General features: G+C 43.5%; 1 protein-coding gene and 2 long non-coding RNA genes across 4 annotated transcripts in view; 1 reads left to right on the top strand and 2 right to left on the bottom strand.

Annotated features, from left to right (window-relative positions):
- Nucleotides 1-27701, top strand: part of NGR-A5 (neuropeptide receptor A5) — a 127023-nt gene that overhangs the window by 41347 nt on the left and 57975 nt on the right.
- On the bottom strand, nucleotides 7937-8755 carry LOC119630047 (uncharacterized). The gene is made up of 2 exons (XR_005245868.2): nucleotides 8475-8755; nucleotides 7937-8225 (listed from the first exon to the last, which is right to left on the bottom strand). It is a non-coding gene; the product is annotated as an uncharacterized LOC119630047 (long non-coding RNA).
- On the bottom strand, nucleotides 18097-18983 carry LOC134200722 (uncharacterized). The gene is made up of 2 exons (XR_009975762.1): nucleotides 18400-18983; nucleotides 18097-18294 (listed from the first exon to the last, which is right to left on the bottom strand). It is a non-coding gene; the product is annotated as an uncharacterized LOC134200722 (long non-coding RNA).

The raw sequence follows: 27701 nt of genomic DNA, 5'->3' as shown, positions 1-27701 counted from the left end.
GGCACTGGCTAGGAGTGCCTTTTTTATGGGGGGCTTCGACAGCGATACCAGAGAGCCTACAGACGGTCTGTGTGTTAAAGATTTTCTTACCCTCGGGGGTAGGCTGGAGAGCGACTAGAACCATATTATATGGCTCCCTACCGCGACCGGTGTGCATACGGTGCACAGAATTCACTGGTAGGCCTTGTTCTAACAGGTCGGCTTTTACGAGCTCTACATCTAACTCTTTAGGGATTCCGCGTATTACAACGCGGAGTTCGCGCTCCTCCTGGAGCGTATACGTATGGAAACTTATACGCTCCTTACGGAGGTAAGAAGAGAGGGCCCTATGGTCGTCGGGTGTTTGAACCTTAATTTGAATGCCGTTCGCGAGGTTACGGGCATTCGTGAAATTTATATTTTTGGCCTTAAGGGCCAGGCAAACTCGATCCCAAGCTGCCTTCTCCTGAAGGATAACCGGGGGAGGGGTCTGGGTTTTATTTTGTGCCACCGGACGCGGCGACGGAGTGGCACGGGCTGGGGGCGCAACGGGAGTCTGAGGGCGGGGGCGCGACGCGTTCACGGCTTTGCTAATTTTAGCGGCCGCGGGAGCTCGAGACTCCGCGGCACGCTTCTTACCCTTCTGTACCAGGGTGAATCCATCCGTCGATGAGGCGGGGGCGAGGTCGACCTCCATGTCCGAGTCAGAGTCGGAGCACGAGGAGGCGGGTGCAGGCGACCTACGAGCAAGTGTAGGTGTTTTAGAGGGCGCGACGGAGGCCGCGGATGATCGCTCAGCTGAAACGATGGTCACGGCGGACGACGCAGCAGCTTTTCTCGCCAGTATAGGCGACACGGGAGCGGCAGGCACGACAGAGGCTGCGGTGCTCAATGCAGAAGCTCTGCACGCAGGTACAGGCGACGCAGGAGCAGCGAGCGCGGCGGAGTCCTCGAGAGGGCTCGCAGTGTGATTGGCCTTGAAGGCCAAAAACTCCGAGGCGAGCTGTGGGTGGCGAAGTCGGAGGAATTCCGCGAATACAGCGTCCATGATCGCTGAGTACCCAGGTGGGGCGGCCCCGGGTCTTGAAAACACTCGCCTTGCGGCGAGGCCCCAACTTCTCGGACCTGAGCGGTTCTATTGAACACAGGTGGCAATGCGGCGCGATTACTACAGGACAAAGAAAAAGCACAACAAAACAGAAATTACGAAAAGAAACAAAACAAATAAATACTTGCAGGAAACCACTTTGTCGGCAGATGTACCACGAACACAGAAACAACAAAAGGAAACAAAACAAATAAAAACTTCCAGAAAGAGCACTTAGTCGGCAGATGTACCACAAACACAGGCCGCGCGAACAATGGCCGGGCTAACAAAAGCCGGGCGAACAAAGACCGGGCGATCGAGTGGACGATGAGCACGTCCGCACGTGACGGGTGCCTCTATCGGAATGACGTTTTTTTCTTACATAAAGGGATAATCCGGCTATGGAATGAGCCCCCCTCCACGGTGTTTCCCGAGCGCTATGACATGTCCTTCTTCAAACGAGGCTTGTGAAGAGTATTAAACGGTAGGCAGCGGCTTGGCTCTGCCCCTGGCATTGCTGAAGTCCATGGTGCGACAACTGCTTAGTCTTTCCTTTAAAAAAAAAGAAAAAAAACTAGTGTCTCAGTTAAAAGAATATATATTACAAAAAAAAACAGGCAGTTGAGCACACAAATTTGTAGGGTGTGGTTGTACGGCCGATCTGACTCTCCCTCTGTAGGTTACCCTCCTGAATTCCGGCAGCCAACGGACGTGGGTTGACCCGCTGAAGCACCACGTCTGGACTCCTGGAGGTTTCCTGGGCTGGCTAGATCACCAGGGTACGGGTTACTGTGCGGAGATGACCTTTTCAGCACAGACGCAGATTATCAAGCGAAGCAAGAAGCGTGAAAGGCAGCAAGGCATGAACCCTGGAAGCGATAAGACCAATTTCACAAACTGGTTTATCTACCTTCCGATCTGGTTGACCAACGAGAACTCGAGCAAGGTACCCACATCTTGTGGCGAGATTATCGTGGTAGTGGTCAACCAGAACGGAGTAAATGCACAATAAAAAAATTAAAGCAATAAAACAAGTGAAGTATAGCTGTGCATGATTAACAAAAAAATAAAAAAGAAGTAATGCGTTAAAAAATAATAATATGCCATTTCCAACTCACCCTAAAAGCGGGGTCGAATCCGTTTATTTTAATCGTGTTAATATTAAACAGCACACGATATTGCTGTACTAAATATTTTTTTTAAATAAATTATTTGTAGGTAAGTCGTCTGGTTTGAAAACGAACTTTAACTGAACTCGAATACAAACGTAAGACTAATAAGGAAGTCTAGTGACGACTGCCGGCGGCTGCGCAGTGTCTGCGCCAGCCGAACCTACGTCTCGGGGGGAGGTGGGAACTATTGTTCTCACCTCAGCGGTACAGTCGATAAAATAACTGCTTTGAACATAATTACTTTTGTTTTAAGGTTTTTTTTTTATCTTTTTATTTTTCAGACGATTTCAGTTGTAACGTTACGTTACATTACCCCCCGTCGCGCATAAGGATTTTAATTTTAAAATTAAAATCCGCAATTTTCAATCGTGTATCAATTTCTTACAATCACCTTTCACACAACCTTTCATACTTCACCAACAGTCAAAATAAATCAAATAATATGTAAAATTATAAGACTCCATAGCATAACGAAGTCATAAGTCATATGAATCGGCTTACGACTTTTTGCAAGAAATGTAAAAAAGATTTTAATGGACATGGGCAACAAAAACGAAACGTAACAACTATGAGTGTTGACCTAATATTTTCAAGTCTTTAATATGCCAAGTGCCTATGTTTTTACCCGACATGTCTTCTAGAACGTAGACAAGTGGCGAGAGTTTTTCGACAACTTTGCACTTGATATATTTCGGTGCTAACTTCTTACTAAAATACTTATCTTTGTCACTCAGGACGTAAGCGCGTTTATAAACAGTATCTCCTACATTAAATTCAAAAGGCTTTCTGCGTAAATTATAGTTAGCAGTGTTTTTTACGTGTGCGTGATATAAAGATTTCTGAACTTGATCGAAGATGGAGCTCAAACACCCTAGGTTTTCGGCATACACATCTCGAGGTAGAAACAAAACTTGATCACCCAAATCAATATCAGTATAATGAGAGCCACATACTACTAGTTCTCTGCCAAAGACAAGAAATGACGGAGTGAAACCAGTAGCCTCGTTAACCGAATTATTAATGGCAAACTGGACACTAGGAATAAAAGTATCCCATGACCGATGATCGCTATCAACAAACGTAGAAATACAAGTAATAATTGTTTTATTATACCGCTCTACGGTATTCACCTGGGGGGTATATTTTGGCGTGAAAAATACGTTTGGTATGTTATACTTTTTGAATAGTGCATTTGTATGACTACTAATGAACTGAGAGCCATTATCGAGAAAAATTGTTTGAGGCACACCATGAACGAGGAAAATTTGCTCTTCTAAAATTCGGACTATAATGTCTGAAGTTGCCTTTTTAATTGGATAAATGTGACAAAATTTCGAAAAACAGCAAGTTATCACTAGAATATGGCAATTTTGTTTTCGAGTCACAGGCAAAGGACCCATTAAATCAATCGATAACATCTGATACGGTCGAGAGCACTGCTTGGGGCGACCCATTTCTCCAAGAGTAGCATGGTTTTGAATTTTGTACTTGAGACAAGTGGAACATGAACCTACGAAATTTGCTACGTCTCGATACATGCCTGGCCAATAGTATCTAAGGGCGATACGTCTGTAGGTCTTAAAAATACCCAAATGACCAGCAGTTGGCTCACTATGATTCTCAGCAATGACAGTGTTTCTAAGTTCTGAAGGAACTACCTCTTTCCACGAAAATTCATTTGTGAGATAACACTTATTCTTACTACAACGGAAAAGAGCGTCATTTTTGATATGATAATTTGGATAATGTACAGGCTGGGTCAAACAATTATTATAAAGGGTCTTATACCAATCATCACTAGAAGTCGTGAGTGATTTAGCAGTAGTGATAGTAGTGACCGGGACAGCTCTAGACAAAGCGTCGGGAATCACATTGTCTACACCGCGGCGGTGTTTGATTTCAAAATCAAACGACGATAATCGAACTCCCCAACGTGCAAGCCTACCCGTAGGATTGTTCAAGGAAAGGAACCACTTAAGTGCGCTGTGGTCTGTGTAAACCGTAAATGTCTTTCCGTTCTCCAGATAGCAACGCCAGTGCTCGAGAGCCACGAGAACAGCTAAGGTCTCACGTTCGGTAATGCTATAATTCTTTTCGGCCCCCGATAAGGACTTGCTCATATACGCTATAGGGTGCTCTTTCCCGTCAATAGTTTGTGTGAGCATACCACCTATCCCATAGTTACTAGCATCTGTATGGACTTCGAAAGGCAGATCGTAATTTGGGCAGGAGAGAACAGGTGCAGAGACCAAAGATTCCTTAAGTTTTTTGAACGCAGTGTCGGCCTCATCTGTCCACTGGAAGGGAGGTGTTGATTTTTTGTTCGATGTCAACCTATTAAGCGGCCCTGCGATAGTGCTAAAGTTTGGGACAAATCTCCGGTACCATGTTGCCGTGCCTAGGAACCGTTTCAAGTCCTTACGACATGTAGGAGTTGGGTAATTTAGAATGGCTGTAACTTTATCCGGATCAGTCCGCAAACCATTCGCGTCGACCACATAGCCTAAATATTTAAGCTTACTTCGAAAAAATTCACACTTTTCTAAATTAATTGTTAGATTAGCATGGCGCAGCTTGTCTAACACGCGAAGAAGAAGACTAACATGCTCATCAAACGTGCTACTTACTATTATCACATCATCTAAATATGCGAACGCCTTGTGATCCATGTCGCCAAACAATAAATCGACTAACCGCTGTTGCGTAGAAGGCGCATTGGTCAAACCAAACGGTGTAGTCTTGAACCGTAACGTCCCTCGTCCCGGAACGTAAAATGCCGTCTTGTCCCTATCTTCGAGTGCTATTGGTAATTGCCAGAAAGCCTTTGATAAGTCAATACTGCTAAGATAGCGCGCGTCTCGCAAGTTGTCCAATATCTCCGATATGTAAGGTAAGTTATAAGCGTCGCGTTTTGTAACAGAGTTTAGCTTCCTACTATCTAAGCAGAACCGCGGCTGACCATCTTTTTTAGTGACTAGCAATACCGGGGATTGCCAGGCACTCTCACAAGGCTCAACTACATCAAGCTGGAGCATTTCGTCTACTTGCTCGACTAGGATTCTCTGTTTCTCTGGTGAAAGCCTATAGTAGCGCTGTCTCACAGGAGGAGAATTCCCCGTGTCGATGTGGTGAGTAATTAAGTTTGTGCGTCCAAGTCCTTTGCGCTCAAAAGATATTTCTTCAAACTGCTTGGTAATATTGTCAACGACGGCCTTTTGTGATTCGTCCAAATAATCATACGAGCGCAAAAAATTGGTTGGGCTACCAACATCTAAATTAGCCAATGGAGGGCCGGGGAAATGAAGAGAACTCAAGTACTTCGGGCAAATTTTAAATGTGTGCCAAAAGTCAATCCCTAAAATAAGCGATGATTGAACTTCTGGAACTACGTGACTCTGAATAATGTGGAACTGGTTTTCGAAATGCACTGGCATATTAATATAGCCTATACTTCTAAAATTTTGTCCACCAGCCGCAATAATAGTCAATTTATCATCAGTACACAACTCCAGCCCACGACTAACTAATGCACTATGAGCATTGTTGCCTAAAATAGTAACCGCTGAGCCTGAATCCAAAAGGCCGGAAACTGTCAAATCGTGTATCTTAATATTAACATAGGGTCTTTTATCGTTAGTTGGTTTTGTATGCAGAATTGAAGCAACCTTGTAGCCATTAAAAAATAAACTAATTGTTTTTAACAAATTCTTCCATTCATCCCGGCTGGTACGGTGTATCTTTACATGTTCCAGGGACAATGGTTTGCTACAATTCTGCAAATTTAGTTTTTTTGGAGCCTGTTTGCCAGTACAATGTGAACACTCAGGTTTCTTAACTCCCTTGCGACCACACTTAAAACACAAAACTTCCGTATTAGTGCAGTCCCTAAAACTATGCGTATTGTTGCGGCACCTAGGACAATAGGGTAATTTTTCCCTTGCATCGTGATGACTTTCTTCAATACTGTGTAGATATTTTTGATTAATATTAGTGTTCCTGTTTATTTTTAATGGTTGATACGACTGTTTGTTGTAACTATAGCTAGATTTATAGTCGTAGGTCGATTTCGCCTTGGTCGCATATTTGTACGCAAATTCTGGTGCCAAGGTATCGGAAGTCGCTGCAGATGGTTCTCGAAAGTGGACGAGCCTAGACTGAACAATTTCATAATTCCTGCACAAGGATCTCAATTGATCAATGTTACATATTTCAGTAGCAGAGGCTAGAGTGCTTGCATAGCAAGGGCGGATATTATGTAATACTATTTCAAGCTTGTCCTCTTCCGAAAGTGATTTTAAGAGGCGGGCAAACATACCCGAGAGAATAGCTAAGTATATCGTAATATTTTCCGTTTCCCCTTGAGTCCTAGCACGAATCTCAGCAAGTAAACGGTAATCATAGTCTGCTTTATCAAAATCTTTTTTTAAAAGAACAACAAGATCATCCCAAGATGAAACCTGGTCCTTAATACTCCTGAACCAATGCAGCGCATCATCTGTAAATATTTCTGTAGCAGATGAGAGAAGTTTTGAGTCGGGGATGCTACGCGCCTCGCTAAATTCGTAAACACGTTGAATAAAAGATCGAACACATGACTTACCATCGAACTTCAGCCTACTCAGTTCTGAAGTAACACCTCTATCACAAGTAACAGCGACATTAATTGGTGCCTGAATGCCAGGTACAGAAGCAGATGCTGAACTAGATACACCAACTAATAGAGGATCAATTGCCTTTTTGCTTAATTTCTGGAATTTTTCGTAGAATTCTTTAAAAAGTTTACTACAAGCAGAGTGCAGCTTCTCTACTTCATCAACCACTATTCTGTTGATCCTATGATAAAGGTGATGAAAAATATTTTCTATGCGCGATAATGTACTTTTATCAGTAGGGCTTGACTCGAGACTTGCATTGACTTTATTCAGCAAGTCCAAAACAGCTTGAAGATCATCTAGGGGTTCGAGATGAGAACATAATACATCTTCTGAAGGAAAAGATTGACTTAATTTGCTAATCTGTTTCCTAAGATCAGCCACCGTAGCACCGGGGGTCTCACCTCTTATCGCAACTTCGTATTCCAGTTCAGTTTTTTGTAGGGATAAAAATTTTATCGTAAAAACCATAGTGATGCCTCAGGGTTAGTCCGAAATGGCATACGAATAAAATAAAGGAATATAGTTAAGAAAAAAACTCCGTTCTGTTACAAAGTTCGCACCAATAAAACGTCTAGGACTAAATAATAAAAAATCCAGAAGAATGCAAATAAAGCAAAAATATACATGTACTATTTAAATAAAAAAATCGTCTGGATTGTATTAATACAAAAAAACAAGCTTTTTGTTTAATTAAATTTTAAATTAACAAAGAAAAAAATTAAATCTGATTGCACTTTTGATTTTGATTGTACCTATTTTTGCTTGAAACAAATCTTAAATAAAAAACGTTAGGTTTGTAAGAGTATCATAAACTAAAAATGTAGGTACACAAAAATAACACAATATAGGACATGTACAGTACGACGATTTTTACAACACTTAGGACAGTCACAACACAATAATGTTTAACAAAAGGACACACACACACACGTATAATCTGCAACCACTTGACTCGAGAGGCAAAGTCAGATATAACCACGTAAAGGGCGCCAGTGCGACAACTGCTTAGTCTTTCCTTTAAAAAAAAAGAAAAAAAACTAGTGTCTCAGTTAAAAGAATATATATTACAAAAAAAAACAGGCAGTTGAGCACACAAATTTGTAGGGTGTGGTTGTACGGCCGATCTGACTCTCCCTCTGTAGGTTACCCTCCTGAATTCCGGCAGCCAACGGACGTGGGTTGACCCGCTGAAGCACCACGTCTGGACTCCTGGAGGTTTCCTGGGCTGGCTAGATCACCAGGGTACGGGTTACTGTGCGGAGATGACCTTTTCAGCACAGACGCAGATTATCAAGCGAAGCAAGAAGCGTGAAAGGCAGCAAGGCATGAACCCTGGAAGCGATAAGACCAATTTCACAAACTGGTTTATCTACCTTCCGATCTGGTTGACCAACGAGAACTCGAGCAAGGTACCCACATCTTGTGGCGAGATTATCGTGGTAGTGGTCAACCAGAACGGAGTAAATGCACAATAAAAAAATTAAAGCAATAAAACAAGTGAAGTATAGCTGTGCATGATTAACAAAAAAATAAAAAAGAAGTAATGCGTTAAAAAATAATAATATGCCATTTCCAACTCACCCTAAAAGCGGGGTCGAATCCGTTTATTTTAATCGTGTTAATATTAAACAGCACACGATATTGCTGTACTAAATATTTTTTTTAAATAAATTATTTGTAGGTAAGTCGTCTGGTTTGAAAACGAACTTTAACTGAACTCGAATACAAACGTAAGACTAATAAGGAAGTCTAGTGACGACTGCCGGCGGCTGCGCAGTGTCTGCGCCAGCCGAACCTACGTCTCGGGGGGAGGTGGGAACTATTGTTCTCACCTCAGCGGTACAGTCGATAAAATAACTGCTTTGAACATAATTACTTTTGTTTTAAGGTTTTTTTTTTATCTTTTTATTTTTCAGACGATTTCAGTTGTAACGTTACGTTACAATGGGCGACGGTAACCACTCACCATAAGGTGGGCCGTATGCTCGTCTGCCTACAAGGGCAATAAAAAAATATATATATGTATCATACGAGCCACTTGATAGTATCTAATCGACGTCAGTAATGTCAGTTAGTAAGGCTGTCAACTGTAAAGTAATCGCTGCAAGTCTAATTTGAAGAAAGACATGTTATTATCATAGCAATCAAGTCGTTGTTGAAGTCGTCGTTAAAGGATAAGACGTCCGGTGCATTCGTATCTAACGATGCATCGGTGTTCGAATCCCGCAGGCGGGTACCAATTTTTCTAATGAAATACATACTCAACAAACGTTCACGATTGACTTCCACGTTGAAGGAATATCATCGTGTAGTAAAAATCAAACCCGCAAAATTGTAATTTGCGTAATCACTGGTGATAGGACCCCTTGTGAGTCCACACGGGTAGGTTTTTTATTGCTTAGGCGGCTGCATGAGCTCACGGCCCACCTGGTGTTAAACGGTTACCGAAACCAATCGACATCTACAACATAAATGCCGCCACCTACCTTGAGATATAAGTTCTAATTTCTCAGTATAGTTACAGCGGCTGTCCCACCCTTCAAACCAAAACGCATTACTGCTTCACGGCAGAAATAGGCAGGGTGGTGGTACCTACCCGTGCGAACTCACAAGACGTCCTACCACCAGTAAACCCGACATTAACCCATCGCGATTTCTCTTACAAATAACTGTTTTGTAACTCAATCAATAACATTGACCAATCAAAAACCACTTTTCGACAAACCAAATCACTGCCTCAGCAGAAACGTTGTTCACAGCTTTTTTCAATTCAATTAATTTACTCGTAAAAGCTTTTATGACGACGGACGTTAAAGCTCCGGCGGTTAATTAAGTCGTAAAGTTTTAAGTTCGCTTTCTGTTTTAATATTGTATTTTTTTAATTACATTTTTATTCGAACGCTCAGAAATCTTCGGTCCGGTGACATTGTTTTATTTCACGAATTGAATTCTGTTCTCGGAAAAGGCAATTATAAATTGAAAATAAATTGCAATTCCTTTTCATTATTTAGTCGCACCATTGGCTTAGTGACTTTGGTTACTGTGATCTGAATCTTATACCTTTAAACGAGCAATTCTTGTATATTAATATATAAAATATATAATCTGAATCTCGGAAACGGCTCCAAAGATTTTCATAAAATTTAGTATACAGGAGATTTCGGGGGCGATAAATCGATCTAGCTACGATTTATTTTCAGAAAATGTTGTTTTATTCGTGTTTTCAATAATCAACTTTTCGCGACAACTATTGGCGAATAATAATACCTACTATTTTTCTTAATTGAGGGCAACTAACCGCTTTAAAGACACAACAAAATGGCGTTATAAAAAAAAAACGGTCATCATCTAGTAATTGTAAAAAAAACATCAAAGTTTCAATCCTGACAATGTTTCTGAAATTGTAAATTTCTATGTTTATATTTCACTGCTACATCACTTATTGATGCGCTCAAAAATAATATGTATTAAATTCATTAAGTATCACTTCGATAAAGCGGCACGACACGAGAACCCTCTCATCGTGGCCGCCGGTAACTACACTCCCGATCCTGCGGACAGAATGGAAAGCAGTCGACGTCGCCCAAAACACGTCATCTCGGATCCTCCCGATCCACTAACGGTGCTTTTAGGTACTTCAAGCACCGGTCACCGTTCTCGTCGAACCCGTCGCTTGCGACGAAGGGCTCGACGAGTAAATTAACTCTCAGACACAGTCCACTGAGTTTCTCGCCGGACCTTCTCAGTGGGTCGCGTTTCCGATCCGGTGGTAGATTCTGCGAAGCACGGCTCTTGCTAGGGTTCGTGTTAGCAACGTCATCAGGTTTGAGCCCCGTGAGCTCACCTACAAACGTTAGGGTTACGCTGAAATAGCCCCTAAGGCTATCAGCTTAGGTAGGAAAAAATAAAAACATTAAGTATATAAGTATCTATTTAAGTTTCCTGTTGTCATAGTACATAATAATACATTGAGTCTAGATAGATACACTTTGTAGTTTCTATTGCTAATGTATTGATATGAAAATACCATAACATCAGCACTTAGATTGACACTAACAATAACTGCATTTATAGTAAATTTAATGTAATGAAACTGTAATTTTTAGGTACTCATTTTTAGGTTAGGAGTTTTCGTAACTGTTCAAAAGACTCATGGACGATTTGGAGTTCTGGTTATCGGAGTCCATAGCCATTATAGACGTAATAGAGTATGTAGGCTTGAGGGTAGACATTATCTTGTTGAACACCAAGTAAAACGATGTCACTTTTTGATTCCTGATTTAATCAACAATATGTTATCGTAACAATTCACTTTAACACTTGTCCAACTTTAACCAGTACATACAACAGTCACTGAATCACACAACGTAACAAGAATATAGTAAGTGCACCAGGCAAGCGCAGTCCAACGAATGTTCATTTCATTTTTTTTTTTTTTTTTTTTTTTTTTTCCTACCTATGCTGATAGCCTTGAGAGGCTATTTCAGCTTCACCCTAACGTTAGTAGGTGAGCTCGCGGGGCTCAACCGGAGAGTTGCTAACACTGACCCTAGCAAGAGCAGTGCTTCGCAGAATCTACCACCGGATCGGAAACGCGACCCACTGAGAAGATCCGGCGAGAAACTCAGTGGGCTGTGTCTATGGGTTAGTTCGCTCGTCGAGCCCTTCGTCGCAAGCGACGGGTTCGACGAGGACGGTGACCGGTGCTTGTGGTGCCTAAAAGCACCGTTAATGGATCAGGAGGATCCGTAATGACGTGCTTTGGGCGACGTCGACGGTTTACCATTCGGTCTACTGGGTCGGGTATGTAATTTCCAGCGGCTACGATGAGAGGGTTCTCATGTCGTGCCGCCTTCTCAAAATGGCGCAGCGATGCCGACTGTAGATACTTACTAACAGAGTCGAGCTCCAGGTCGTCGTGGAGATCCACATTCCTAAGGAACCAAGGCGCTCCGACGGCTATCCTGCAGAATCGTGATTGAATAACCTGAAGGGATTTCAAGTTGGTGCGGGCTGCGTGAGCGAACACTACACTTGCATACGTCATGACGGGGCGTATACAAGTTTTGTAGAGAGTTACCTTATTACGGAGGGACAGCTTGCTTCGACAACAAAGCATTGGATAGAGTCGTCCTAGAATAAACGCGGCGCGGTCGCGTACCGTTTTTATATGGGGACGGAATGTCATCCCTCTGTCGAGGGTGACGCCTAGATATTTGACCTTCGAGACCCACGGTATGGGCTGGCCAAAGAGAGTGATGGGACTAACGGCGGAGGTGTTTGCGCGCCTACTACGGAGTGGGATGCTCGAAGTGATGTTCGGAGGGCGACCCCTTTTGAAGAGCACCGCTGCGCTTTTCGTGGGGTTGATGTCTATTCGCCACTTCCGGAACCACTGTCCCATGGTGGCTACTGCGATCTGGAGTCGCCGATGAAGCAGCGACATCTTCCTACACGAGTAGTAGATAGCCGTGTCATCGGCGAAGAGCGCTAGATGGGTCTCCGGAGACCGGGGTATATCATTGATATACAAACTAAATAATAACGGGGAGAGCGCGGAGCCTTGCGGGACTCCGGCGGTCAGTTGACGGGGACGAGAACGAGTTCCCTCTACTCGATATCGAAACGAACGGTTCGACAAGAAGTCTCGTATGATGAGCACGAGTCTGTCTGGCACTCCCATGTTGTACAGTTTATAAATTAAACCGTTGTGCCAGACTTTGTCGAACGCCTTCGCGATGTCGAAGAAGAGGGCGCCGGTCGGGATTTGTTTACGCCTATTTAGTCCTATCAGAATGTGCTCCGTGAGGCGGTGCACTTGTTGTACGCACGAGTGTTTAGAGCGGAATCCGAATTGTTCGTCTATGAGAATTTTGTTCGCGGTAACAAAATCCCAGAGGCGTTTCCTAAGGAGCCGTTCGTAGATTTTTCCTATCGTCGAGAGGAGACTAATCGGACGGTAACTAGAAGTTTCGTTTGTCGGTTTGCCCGGCTTATGTATACCGATAACGTCCGCTTCTTTCCACACCGCGGGAAAGATGCAGTGCGTCATAGCGGCATTTAAAATTGTAGCCAACATTGCTATCAGTTGGACTGGCAAAAATTTTAGCGCGCGGTTGTGGATGCCGTCGGAGCCTGGTGCCTTCCTAGGTTGGAGGTTGTGGATCGCGTCTCTAACTTCGTCCGTGGTAATGGGGGGTAACGCGTCCGAGGGCGGCAGGGAGGCTCTGTGCTCGACCTCCCTGTCGACTAACTCGGTGTGTTCGGGGTCCGCGTGTTGAGTGCTGGTGGTGCATTGCTCTTGCAGTGCATCGGCCAGCAGCTCAGCCTTGTCATCGTCGTCGAATGCCGGTGGTTGGCCTGAAGGGCGTAAGAGGGGAGGCATAGTAGCGGTAGTTTCGGATTTGAGAGTCCTAGCTAGTCGCCAGTATGCTTGGTGGGAGGGCGCGAGTTGTTCTAAATAACTATGCCAATTATCGTTACGCGCGTCGCTTAAGCGGGAGTGGACTTCGCGTTGTAGACGACGCATCTGAATCCGGTTTGAATGCGTGGGAAGACGATCGTAGGCCCGGATTGCCGCGTTCCTAACTCTTAAGAGATTCCTAAGATCGGGGGACAGTCTGATGCGGTGGAAGCTGTCCTCCACATCGACTTCTTTAGAAGATCTAATGATCGCGGAAGAGATGTGATCGGTAATGATGTTTATGGATTCGACGGTGTCCTCGGGGGATGGATTCGAATCCGGGCCGTAAGGGAGGATTGGCGGAGCGGCGTCGGCTAGGCACGTGCCCAGCTTATTCCAATCCACCATGGTCCTCGTAACAGTGACTGGGTTGTGAGGGCGACCGAGCTGCATAACGACAGGTCGGTGGTCTGAGTCGAGCTCTGACATTGCTTCGATGGAACGCAAGCGCAGAGTTACGTTCCTAAGCAATGCCAGGTCTATAGTGCTCGGACGGAGCGCGATGTTATACGGATAACATGTTGGAGTTGGGGGACCGACTATTTCGAAGGTGAGGTCGTCTATAAACGCGTCGAGACGCCTACCGTTAACGTTTGTACGATGGCAGTTCCACCTAGTGTGGTGGCAATTTAAATCGCCTGCCAGGATGACAGAGTCTCCCATGCCGAGCAGTGACTCGATGTCACTGCTCAGGAGGGGCTTGTCCGGGGGGAGATAAACGGATGCGATGACGATCGGCTGGTGTCGAAGTCTTTGGGCCGACGGTTCGCGGAGCTGGGTGGGTTGGGCGTTTTCGCGGAGCCCTGGGACATCCACGGTAGTTCGCGGGGTGCCCTTGCTTAAGGCATAGGACACAGCTGGGAGGTTCGGTCGCGGTTTCCCTATCTCTAACGCAATCTAACGTAGCGTGATCGCCGAGGCATTTCACGCAGCGGGGGCGCGCGTGGCAGTTACGCGCCGAGTGGCCATAGAGTTGGCACCTGTAGCACTGCCCGGGAGTGCCACGCTTATGGGGGGCTTCGATCGATATCCCGGATAGGCCGCAAATTGTCGTGAGACATGCGATCTTCTTTTTGGCCTCCGGGGTGGGTTCTAACGCCACGAGTATCATATTATAGGGCTGTTTGCCCCGCCCGCTGTGCATCCGGTGCACACTAACTATCGGGAGGGCCTGAGCGGTCAGATCCTCCTTAATGTAGTCTATTTCTAGCTCCTTAGGGACTCCGCGTATTACTACGCGGAGCTCGCGGTCCTCCTGAAGAGCATAGGTGTGGAAACCTATGTTCTCCTTTCGGAGGTATGCTGAGAGGGCCCTATGGTCGCCCGGCGTTGCGACCTTGATCTGAATCCCATGCGCGACGTTACGCGCATGGGTGTAGTTAATTTTATTTGCCTGAAGGGCCTGGGACACGCGATTCCACGCTGTCTTCTCTTGAAGTATCAGCGGGGGCGGGGCAGCTACTTTGGGAGCGGGCGCGGGCTTGGGACGCGGCGGTGGGGTTACGCGGCGCGCGGAGTCCGACTCCGGTGTTACTACTACTTTTGGTCGAGAGGCGGACGCGGATTTCGTTTGTTTTGTCGTGGAGTTCCGGGACTCCACGGCGCGAGTACGCTTTTTACCGCGCGTTACGGTTTGGAACCCATCCGAAGTTCCAGGCTGAGGGCTTGACGCGGATTCGAAATCCATCTCCGATTCGGTATCGGAGCCTGAACTTGAAATGATCGAGGTCGCGGCGGACGTAGCGCGTGATGACGTAACCGACGCGGGCGCGGGGGTGGGGGTAGCGCTAGGCGCTTCGTGAGTCGCATCGTTGGAACGTGCGCTCGAACTTAACGCGGCGGCGGGGGGCGCGCGGCGTGCCTCCGAGGCACGGTTGAAATACGCGGCGACGGACGCGGGGGGGGAGGGATTGCCACGGGAGGCCCTATACGCTAAGTACTCGGCCCTAATTGACGGGTACCTATCCCGGAGGAACCCGACAATGTCACTAGCACTTTCACTGACACAATCTTCACTCATCTTGCTGTCTTCTTGCCCGGGGGGGGGCGGCCCCGGGACTCTTGTTGAACTCGCCGAAAGGCGAGGCCCCGGATAGGATTTGTAACCCCCCTGTGCTGCAGGACAGCAAGGAGCAGGGGGGGGGAATGCCTATGCCGTGAAAACGGCAATCGGCGGGGAAAAGGAAAGGAACCCGCTCGGGCTGTATAGTGCTACAGCAGGCAGAATCGCGAGCGGGGGTCTAGTCTTGAAAAAGACTGTTGTTTTTGGGAAGGGTTAGGAAATCGCTAGCCTGTGAGTGCCACAGGAAGCTGAACGTAGCGATTGGTTTTGCCTTGAAAAAGGCAGTTGGTAAGGGTGGGTTCGCGGTTACAAAACTTTAGCGCACAAAAATGGACCTCGATACGCAGATCGCAAGCGACCAACGGATCGGCACGTCCGCACTACCGAATTGTACGCACGATGTATTCACGGTCACTACACTGTCGAGCACAACTGTGAGTTCAGAGACGCGGCTCGCAAGCGGGCCACGGATCGGAAAGCACGTCCGCGCACGACCGAGTCGTGAGCGAGAATGTTCATTTCAAGGCACGTTCCGCCTTTTTATACTAGCCGGCGCAGCTGGCTTATGAGTCACCTCTGTTGCAGCTGTTGTTTACGAGTGGAACGACACGGCCGGCGCACCTGGTTTGTGTGAGTCACTCCTATTGCACGTGCTATATAACATAAATATCGTTAACGCCGTCACGGCCATACTGACGTGCGCTCGTCCTCGTGCGCGCATTCTTATGGTATGTCTGTGAACAACAAACGTGTTCGTTCATCCTGACATTAACGGATACAACATAAAACGTGGTCTATGATATTAACAATCTAGTACGGTTCGGTTCGCATAATTCTTCAGAAAATCCTATACTGGCTATAAATAACCTTCAGACTGCTTACATACCTGGGCCAGTTCATTTGAAACTCTTCAGGTATGTAAGTATGTCCCTTTTAACTTTTTTCGAACTGGACCGGATAATGCTAGACCGAATCGCAATCCCTGTAGCTAATTGTTGTGGCTAATCTGGATGAAAATCCCTATAGCCAAGCCATTGGACCGGACAGACCCTTCAATGACTTCACACTTTCTTTTTTTTTTTTTTTTCTCTTTTTTTTTTGCTAGTCCGGATTAACATCTCTCTAGCCACATACAATTCTAATCTGCGTGTACGGTAGCGTTTGTTAAAACATTTCTTAAACCAGAACATTTATACGGAATTTCTTCAGAAATAGTGCGAGACCGACCATCGTTTTCTACATTACCTACACCTGCAACTGAGGTGCCTGAGCTTACAGACATTGTATCACTACCCACAGACTATGTTTGCTGTATCGCTATTTGTGGACAAAAATGTCGCTTCTATTGTCAGTGATAGAGTCGTCATCATTAAGATCAGTTTCATGAACAAGATTAATTAACCCATCTGTGTACGCCGTCACGTCATCGTCACTATAATTTTCAGAAATTTCTAGTAGGCCTGATGGGCCTCGAGGTATTTCACGTAAGTTTTCATGGGGAAATTTGTACATCTATTAGAACTATTTACATGTCTCAATTTATACCTATCGTTTTCCAAAACTGCAGTAATGTTGAAGGGACCTTTACATTTTCGGTCAACTTACGAAATCAAAATCCCCAGCGGAAAAGAGTTTGACTTTAGCTTTGCCTCGACTAAACCAAGCTTCTGTTTGTGCCCTTTTTTTTTTATGATTTCGCCGGTCTTCGACCGTGCTAAATCAAGATCTAATCTAGAGGGATTATCACTCTGTTGAAATTTTAAGATATTTCAAGTGAACTACCCTGAACGGCAAACATCTATTCTATTGGAGTAAACCCTGTTACTAGACAACGTGCACTATTAAGGGCGAGTTGAATATCCCTTAAGTGCTCTTGCCATCATGATTGGACTAAGTTACTTTCAGATCAAAGAGTGACTTGTTCATGAAACCGCTTAACATTGAATAAATTACTATGACTTTGTTTTATAAGACTACATTCTGACCCTGAATGGAACATAAAGGGGAAGCCAAAACCACTTATCTGTAACACACTGAAGCTCTGGAACACACGTTGACGTCTCTGGTTGGACCTGCCACAGCACCTGGAGCAGTGTCGTTTTTCTTCTTGTAGCGCATGGAACACCCAGAAGCTACATGGCTCGCATCACCGCACACGTAAGAGCCGACTTGCAGGCGAGAGCTGGGCGCCCACGGATGAGGAGGTTGTTCAGGTTTTGCAGGCTGTATTTTTGTGAGGCAAGTAGTAGCTCGAGCCTTAAGCGAATGTGTGAGAGTCAAAATTAAATCGACACCATCCAATACTTCAACTACTTTAAACGGCCCTTTAAACTTCGTATCTAATTTCGTTTGATTATGCTCTTCGTATTAATGTGTGGACGAGCTCACAGCCCACCTTGTGCTAAGTGGTTACTGGAACCCATAGACATCCACAGCGCAAACGCACCACACACCTTGAGATAGAAGTTCTAAGGTCTCGGCATAGTTACAACCGCTGCCCCACCCTTCAAACCGAAATACACCACCGCTTCACGGCAGAAATAGGCAGGGTGATGGTACCCGTGCGGTCGATGGCACTATACGGAGCACCCGTCTGGTGCCACGTCCTTACCCACGAGAACGTCGCCGCGCTGCGACGCCGGCAGCGCGCGATCGCAGTCAGAGTTATTCAATGATACCTCACAGTCTCCTACGAGGCGGCGCGCCCTAGCGCAAGTGCATCCGGAGCGCGGGGGCTCCAATATCGGCAGTCCGTGCTGGAGGCGAGGTCTCGTCGTTTGGCGGACCCGTCGGCCGGCCTCCGTACCGTCGAGGCGATCTGCCCGGTTCTCGCGGACTGGGTGGGCCGCGACCGCGGAAGTCTCACCTCCGGCTACCTGTGCAGACTCACAAGACATTTTACTACCATGCAAACTTCTTACCGCAACAAATCTTACCAGCCACCACGCAAACTACAATTTTACGGGTTCCACCTCTCTTACACGATGTTACTCCCACACTGAGGAAGCCAACCGCGAACACTTGTCAAGCACGCACAAGCACGCACTTCACCGGAAAAACCTGCATCCGCCAGCGGAACCCGAACACCGCCGCATCGCCCGACACGAACGCACCGGACGTCTTATCTTACAGGTCACGACGACTTCAGATGTGTCAATTTTTCTTCCCCACGGAAATTTGCTTGCTTTCTTGTTTGCTTGCTTGCTGGAGCCCGAAGTCATCGAACGTGTAGTGTTATTGGTATTGAATCGAGTAGATTCTAAAATTTCAGCGACAATTCACAGTCTCATGTCCTGGTTTACTGTACTAGTGCCATGTAACTCTAGCAGTAGTCATTGGCTTAAAAACGATTCGTGTCGGAACTACCCACTCGTCATGACAGATCCATTATTGCGATCGAAGTTTCACTTGAGATTTGCACTTGCCTTAATTTCTTGCAATAGCTTGTTACGTGTTGTATTTCCGCTAGTAAATGCCATGTGATAAGTCGAGAGTCAACTGGGCAACATGAGCCAGAACGTAAGATGTGACGATTTCTTCGTGGCTCAGATCTTCCATCGAGGTAACAGAGACATTATTACACGACTTACGTATGCTTCATTCACGCTCTTGTGGCGTACCACTACTAGTATTCTGATCTGCATCATGTTTTTTTTGCTGTACTTCGAACATGTTCAAACACGTCACGCCAGTGAGAGTAGAGTCCTGATCTCACTTCTGATGTAGGCTTGAGGGTAGACATTATCTTGTTGAACACCAAGTAAAACGATGTCACTTTTTGATTCCTGATTTAATCAACAATATGTTATCGTAACAATTCACTTTAACACTTGTCCAACTTTAACCAGTACATACAACAGTCACTGAATCACACAACGTAACAAGAATATAGTAAGTGCACCAGGCAAGCGCAGTCCAACGAATGTTCATTTCAAGGCACGTTCCGCCTTTTTATACTAGCCGGCGCAGCTGGCTTATGAGTCACCTCTGTTGCAGCTGTTGTTTACGAGTGGAACGACACGGCCGGCGCACCTGGTTTGTGTGAGTCACTCCTATTGCACGTGCTATATAACATAAATATCGTTAACGCCGTCAAGTATATAAACAATGCAAATGTCACAAGCTTGAGAGACGGTTTCAGAGTGTCAATCCTATTACGAGGGCTGCACTAAAAGTATCGGGAATAGAATATTTCCACTGTTCCTGTCATATTAAAATCTTTTTAATTGAAAACTCCTCGGTTTTAAAAATCGAATAGCATTTATTTATTTAAAAAAAGATTCTCGGTCTTGTCACGAGGTTTTGTCAAACTTGTTTAGTCGTTGAGAAAATGGAATTGACTCGAGAAAATTCAAAAGCGATGATTTATTATGACTTTCGAAGTGGTTTAACACAAAAACAGTGTGTTGACCGGATGATTTCTGCATTTGGTGATGAAGCCCCATCCAAAACCACAATTTATCGCTGGTTTGCTGAGTTTCAACGTGGACGTGTCAAGCTCAGTGATGATCCTCGTCAAGGTCGTCGAAAAACTGCTGTCACCCAAGAAAACGTTGATGCTGTGCGTAAGCTGATTGAGGAAGATCGACATGTGACATACCGCGAAATTCAGGTAACTTTAGACATTGGCATGAGTCAAATACAAATAATCTTGCATGAACAATTAGGTGTAAAAAAGTTGTTTTCCCGATGGATACCGCATTCGCTCTGTGAAGAGCAAAAAGCGGCTCGTGTTACTTGGTGCGTCAGAACTCTCGAAAGATTCCACGCAGGATCCTCAAATGCTGTATACAACATTGTATCAGGTGACGAATCCTGGATATACGCGTACGAACCCGAAACAAAAAACCAGTCACTTCTTTCACACAGATTTCTATAAAATAAAGAATAAATTGCGTGGACAGAGATTTTCATCACCTGAAGAAGCTGTGGACGCCTACAAAACGGCCATTTTGTAGACCCTAATTTCCGAATGGAATGGTTGCTTCAATGATTGGTTCCATCGTATGGAAAAATGTGTAAAATTTCGCGGAGAATACTTCGAAAAGCAATAAATACATTTTTAAATAGTAATGTTGTGTCACTTCGTTAATTCCCGAAATTTTCAGTGCCGCCTAGGTAATATCTGGCCAGACCTTAAATGTTATTAGTTAAAATTTAAAACAATAGCGTTACATGTAACCGAGCATCCAATGATTATATTTTTAAAGAATACGCACTCTGAAACAGAAATTGCTTCGTCTTATTGTTATAGAACAATCTACCGGATGTTGCTGTAATCTTTTTTCAAAGGCCGACTGAAATCGTTTGACGGACGTTTATCTAACAAAGGAAATTGTAAACAGTATATTATTGTTTGATGATGAAATTATTGTTAATTTTCGTGTTGAGCTTTCGAGAATAAGCTCGTTACAAACATAATTGTTACGAAAATATTCCTTTACAATAGGCAGTTATTTATAAAACAGGCAACAAAGGCATTTACAAAGTATTTATAAAATACTAGCTGATCCGGCAAACGTTGTTTTGCCATATATAAGATTTCTAGGGAATTTCTAGTGTAGAAAAAAAAAACTAACTTATTGTAAGTGTGTAAGGATGTGGTAGATGAGTGAAAGAGGTATGTAGTGCTGTGAACGCTGAAGGAATATAAAAATAACAATACCTCATTCAACCAAATAATGTCTCATTATAACAAAAAAAAAAATTGTTCAAAAAATAAAAAATAAATCTTAGGGGTGGACCTTATCACTTAAGGGTATGAAAAATAGATAGTAGCCGATTCTCAGGCTTACTGAATATGCATAAAAAAATTCATGAGAATCGGTCAAGCGGTTTCGGAGGAGTATGGGAACGAACATTGTGACACGAGAATTTTATATATTAGATGTTAGTCTGTGCAGAAATGGGCAAAGAGAAAACAATTTTCCCCTTTATTCGCTGACCGATTTTCTTTTTTCAATAACACATATTGACACTTGTCAATATCTGTTATCAATAACAAAGTGGAAAACATTTTTGTTCCCGCGTGTAAAAGAAAAAATGTCAAAACAAAACAAAAGATGAAATTTAAATTAGGTGATTTAAATCTTGAGATGTTTATTTTTTATTTATGTTTATTGCCCTTGTAGGCAGACGAGCAGGCGGCCCACCTGATGGTGAGTAGCTACCATCCCTCTTGGACGTCAGCAATGCCAGGAACAGAGTCAAGCTCCTGCCTACCACTTAATACTCTCCACAAGCCTCGTTCGAAGAAGGACATGTCATAGCGCTCGGAAAACACAGTGGTCATTCCAAAGCCGGATGGTACGTGACAAAAAAGATCTCTGGAGACGTATTGTAGATGGACGCAGTGGCTCCAGGTAGTATGGATGAACTCTACTCCGGAAAGTGAAGATCTACATCCTTCACATATAATGGCTCTGCCACGGCAATCCTGCAGAAATGGAATTGTATAAGTTTAAGAGTATTAGTATAGATACGGGTCGCGTGAGCGAATATTACATTTTCATAAATCATGATCGTACTGTTATATCCACATACTGTTATAACCACTGAAAAAACAAAATAATAAAATGAAATACAATAGTAAATAAATACCAAAGACTTTTTTTAAGTTTTCTTTAATTACTTGAGGCATCTCGTACTCCTCCTACTCCTCGCTATCTACTACCATAGTTATTCATTTCTTTCATGGAATTTCAATATTCCGAAATAAAATCATTCTGAATCAAGAAATTCCGTAACGAAAATAAAACTTAACACCCCCACTCCGCCTACAATGTAGCTCGCGTTCAACACATTCACACGTTGCGCTTGTGTAGTGTTTGTGAATAAGCGCGCGGCATGATGCCACACTGCATGCGCATCATGAAAAATCTGCCCATCTCTCTCTCGCGCGGTCTAGCTTATGAGTGTGAAGGGGACAATTAATGTTTTGCTTTTGTTAATGTTTCTAAATATAGCGTGATCTTATTTTATTATTGTTTTAATATTAAATTATTAATGTCTAATTATAATTGCATAAGTTGATAAAAAATGCTACGCAATAGCTTTACCGCGGCAGTCCCCGAGTGCCTCACGTGTTTTTTTTTTAATAGAACAGTATTGAAGAAAAGGATTTGTATTTTTTTTGACAAGACTGACGCCAGCCGCCTCCTAATAGTAGTTATTTAGAGTATCATATTAATACGAAGCGACAATTTACTTCACTTTTCGATCATCGGATAGAGACTACCCAGTTTAAATAGAGCTCGATCACGGACTGATTTGATAAGGGAACGAAAAGTCATCGCTCTATCGAGGGTGACTCTTAGGCACTTGACCTTCGCTCCCAAGGTATATTGAAAGAGAATAACCGTGTGGCATTACCAGACCTAATATTATTTTGGGGAGTGGGCATACTTGAAATGCTGTCAGCAGGGCGTTCTCTTTTGAAGAGCACGGCTGTGATTTTCGTGGGGTTTCAATACAATAAGCACTTTGAGCACGTGTCTAATTATTAAATCTACAGACGGTGAGCCACAATATAAGCCGTTACAATACATCAACAAGCATTCATCATCATTATCCTGCCCTTCTCCCAGTCACCTGGGGTCGGCGCAACATGTTTTCTCCTTCCATACTCTTCTATCATATACCATTTCTTCGCTCACTCCCCTCTTACCCATATCGTCTTTCACACAATCTATCCATTTCTTTTTAGGTCTACCTCTTCCTCTATATCCTTCCACATTCATAGTTAACACTCTCTTACCAACCTCATTTTCATTTCGACTCATCACATGTCCATACCATCCCAAAACGCGCACTTCTCAGCTTCTCTTTCACAGGTGCCACTTTCAGACTTCCTCTAACATATTCATTCCGTATTCTATTCATTCTCGTTACTCCACACATCCATCGCAGCATTCGCATCTCTGCTGCATGTGATCGCCTTTCATCAACAAGCGTCTGCTTATAATCAAGGGCTGTCCGTTTCAGCGCTCTAAATTAAAAATATTATTTGGTATTGTTTAACATTTCTGCTTTTTTTTCTTCTAAAACATGTTATGGTAAACATCCAACAGCTGTCCATCTTCGTACATTAATTAGTGGCTTGCTGAAAAGAAATCGCATCGGTTGGCTCGTTAGGCAAAATAAGCCGCGTGGATAAAATTTAATAAGAAAAACACTATTGGAATTACGAAGATTATATTATTATGTACCGTAAATTTTAGGGTTTTTTTTTTTTATTTGCCTTTGTAAGCAGACGAGCATACGGACCACCTGGTGGTGAGTGGTTACCGTTGCCCATGGACTTCAGCAATGCCAGGGGCAGACCCAAGCCGCTGCCTACTGTTTAATACTCTCCACAAGCCTCGTTTGAAGAAGTCTGAAATATAAGCTCTAAGCTTTGAAATCGACCAATCAAAAATACGATTTGTTTTACTGTATTCATAGATTTTGTAATAAGAGCTACCTGAATAATTAGTCTGAAAAACATTGCGTATGGAGAACCCTAAGGAAGTAGCAAAAACCCGCGCAAATCTAGTCTAGTGTTAGGGTGATTTGTACAAACAATTGTTTTTTTTTTTTTATTGCTTAGATAGGTAGACGATCTCACAGCCCACCTGGTGTTAAGTGGTTACTGGAGCTAATAGACATCTACAACGTAAATGCGCCACCCACCTTGAGATATAAGTTCTAAGGTCTGAGTATAGTTACAACGGCTGCCCCACCCTTCAAACCGAAACGCATTACTGCTTCACGGCAGAAATAGGCGGGATGGTGGTACCTACCCGTGCGGATAGTAGATTGTGTCTCCAATCTCGTTTATTTATTTATTGAGAATTTGGATTGGACAACGACTCTCCCATTCTTCAAAGGTAAATGCGCATTACATGGCAGATATATAGGCAAGACGGCGATACCTACCCGTGCGGACTCATAATACGCCGTCCGGCGAGGAACTTAATAGGACTAAAGTTTAATTAAAGTCCTCCTTAAATGTCCTGTTTAAATGCAACGTGAATATTAAAAAGTTTTCTTGTTATCTCGCTTATTAATTTCCCTTGAAACTTTTTACGTTCGCCATTCGTGAGCTTTTAAAGCTGTTTATTTAACACGATATTTAGACAAAGAGAATATCGTCTTTTCGCATTAAAAGTATATAATTTCCAAAAATATTCGAAATTGAGTTGATATCGTTTTTACCATCGCACCGCCCGCCACCGGAGTAGAGTTCATCCTTACTACCTGGAGCCACTGCGGTCATCCACAGTGCGTTTCCAGAGGTCTTTTTTGCCACGTACCATCCGGCTATGGAATGAGCTCCCCTCCACGGTGTTTCCCGAGCGCTATGACATGTCCTTCATCAAATGAGGCTTGTGGCGGTAGGCAGCGGCTTGGATTTGCCCCTGGCATTGCTGAAGTCCATGGGCGACGGTAACCACTCACCATCAGGTGGGCCGTATGCTCGTCTGCCTACAAAGGCAATAAAAAAAAAAATGCGGAATCATTTTGTATCATCAGTGTTTTTCTCATAAATACTGTCAAAGAGCGTAGTTCCGTTTTTTTTGGGTTTACCTGTATTTTGACTACTATTAACAAAATTAATACATAATTTTATTTTACTTTAAAATACACATAATGTAACTGGTAAAAAATAAAAAATAAATGTTGCAAAGATGATTAATGTTAAAAATATCACATGCTAAACCTTTAAAACACTCTCCTGTAAAATTAGTCATTTTTGAGATTATACAGTTTCAATGCGAGAAGACGATATGTTAAGCAGGGATATTGTTATGCTTTATATATTTGGAAGGGCGACTGGAGTTCCAAACGTCTTCCCATCTTTGCCAGGACAAGTGGAAGTCCTGACCTGAAGACGTCAAGTGGAAGACATGATAGCTCTAGAGACCAGCTGTTTCGTGAGTGCGCTTACTATCAGATCGGAATCGCAGCCCGCTAAGAAGATCTGGCAAGAAAACCAGTGGGCATAGTTTCTCGCGAGGTTTCACGACGAACTCTTTCACGAGTTCGATGAGTAAATTTATCTATGCATGATGTGTTAGAGCTTTAAGCGTCTAATAAAACTGCTAGTGGGTCGGATAGATAGGTATTGACCTACCAAGGGCGTCGACAGTGATCGGCTCCTGCGTGAGCCGAGTTAGGACTATAATTTGATGCGGCCATTACAGCTTATGCTTCTTGAGTGGTTCCAATTAAAATTATTTAAATTAATAAACCAAATTCATCTCTGCAAATGATAAAACGATGATACAAGTTGAAGAATGATTATCTATCTACATATATAAAAATCTATTGCTGTTCGTTAGTCTCGCTAAAACTCGAGAACGGCTGGACCGATTTGGCTAATTTTGGTCTTGAATTATTTGTGGAAGTCCAGAGAAGGTTTAAAAGGTAGATAAATTAATTAAAATGCTCGAAATTAAATAAGAATAATAATTTTGTTTTCCCTTTGATGTCCCCCCGTCGGACGGATTCCTTTTGTTTGTCTTTTATTTATCGATTGAGGTACTACGAAGTCTGCCGGGTCAGCTAGTTTTTTAATAAAAAAGAAAATCAAGCTAACAGAAAGAAATAGGTAAAAAATTAACAAACAACGTCAAAAGCCAAAGGAATTGTTCGAGATGATACCGGCATATCGTTTTTACCATCGCACCGCCCGCCACCGGAGATGAGTTCATCCATACTACCTGGAGCCATTGCGGTCATCCACAGTGCGTTTCCAGAGGTCTTTTTTGCCACGTACCATCCGGCTATGGAATGAGCTCCCCTCCACGGTGTTTCCCGAGCGCTATGACATGTCCTTCTTCAAACGAGGCTTGTGGAGAGTATTAAACGGTAGGCAGCGGCTTGGTTCTGCCCCTGGTGGCTACATCAGCTATCAAAATAGCAAAGAGGTCCGCAACAATTATGTCAAGATTCGACCAGTAGTTTTTGAGTAAATCCTTAATATCGCATTTTTAATTGACTTAAATAATGATATTCTTATTTTCTATATGATGAACCAAAGACCTAGTAATGTTGAGTCATGTTGGATGCAGTTGGCAACAGACCGGCCGCGCTAGAGATCATTTGGAGATTGCCGTGAGCTAAGATGATAATGATGATTCTCATTTTAACTTGCTGACATAAATACGATTCCTTTTTTTTGTTCAAATTTTGTATCATTTCACAAATTTATTGTAACGCTTGTGTAAGGTGTGGTTTGGTTCATTTATAATTCTAGAACGGGTTTGCAGGTCTTGTTATACTGGATAATTGAATCCCGGGGGACGTTGTATGATTGTTATCCGTAGGGTTGACGCTTCGGTCATTCCTTAAGGCTGTTTGTCAACCCCTATCTTTTGTAGTGGTACTTTAGATTCATAATTCGGTTCATAACAACGTTTTTTTTTTTTCGTTGACAGAATTTTATACACGTTTTTTTTTAAATGATAGTTTTCTAAAATATTGAAAGAATTCTTAGATTCAGAATTTTAGTTCTGTTGAGCGAGATTGCTTCTTCTAGACCGATTCTCGTCTTAGGGTTAGGATTCTCTGTGCCGTCGTCTCGAGTCAACTACGCTGAGTCTTTGGATTTGATGGCGGTAGTTTTTTTTCTTGGTATGCCAGCATTCAGCATACCGAACTCGTGCCCACAAACGACCCGTAAATAATAACAATTAAAGACTTAAATATTGTAGGATTACGCGGGTATATTTCAACGTCCCGCACATCTCTGCCGCGAAGTGCTCATGGTTTCAGCGAAAAATAACCTTTGGTGGGAGGATCTAAGGAGAGGAAGAGGTGGGTGTATGTAAAGTTAAAACTAAGCTCTTCAATCTCACATGGACTGTTAGTACGTAATAATAAAAAATGAACTAGATAATAATCGAGAAATCCAATTTGGCCATAGTTTCTGAAGTAGGAGATAATGATAGTCCGCGATGCCGCGTATTTCTGCTCCCCGAATCAATAATATATTCCAGTTTTAAGGGTGAAATTACTGTCATGGACTCCATTTGAGACTCCGACCTCATGTCTCAAGGAGGGTAGTGGCATTCACTTGGTTATGTCTACGGGCTCCGACATTTTACACCATGTAATCTCGTGTACCCATCTACGAAATAAAAAAAATAGGTTTTGAAGAAAATGTTCCATCAACCACCCCTTTTTTTTGTATCAAACCCGGTAATATACTCATGTTACGACCCGCATTTCGCTGTGAATACTTAATGAAGAATCTAATGGCTAATAAAATTTGTTTGGAGGCCTCTGAGCATCGAGCTGT

Source organism: Bombyx mori, chromosome 20, assembly GCF_030269925.1.
Source record: "Bombyx mori chromosome 20, ASM3026992v2".
In the NCBI taxonomy this organism is placed as follows: domain Eukaryota; kingdom Metazoa; phylum Arthropoda; class Insecta; order Lepidoptera; family Bombycidae; genus Bombyx; species Bombyx mori.
This window is presented reverse-complemented; position numbering and strand designations above follow the sequence as displayed.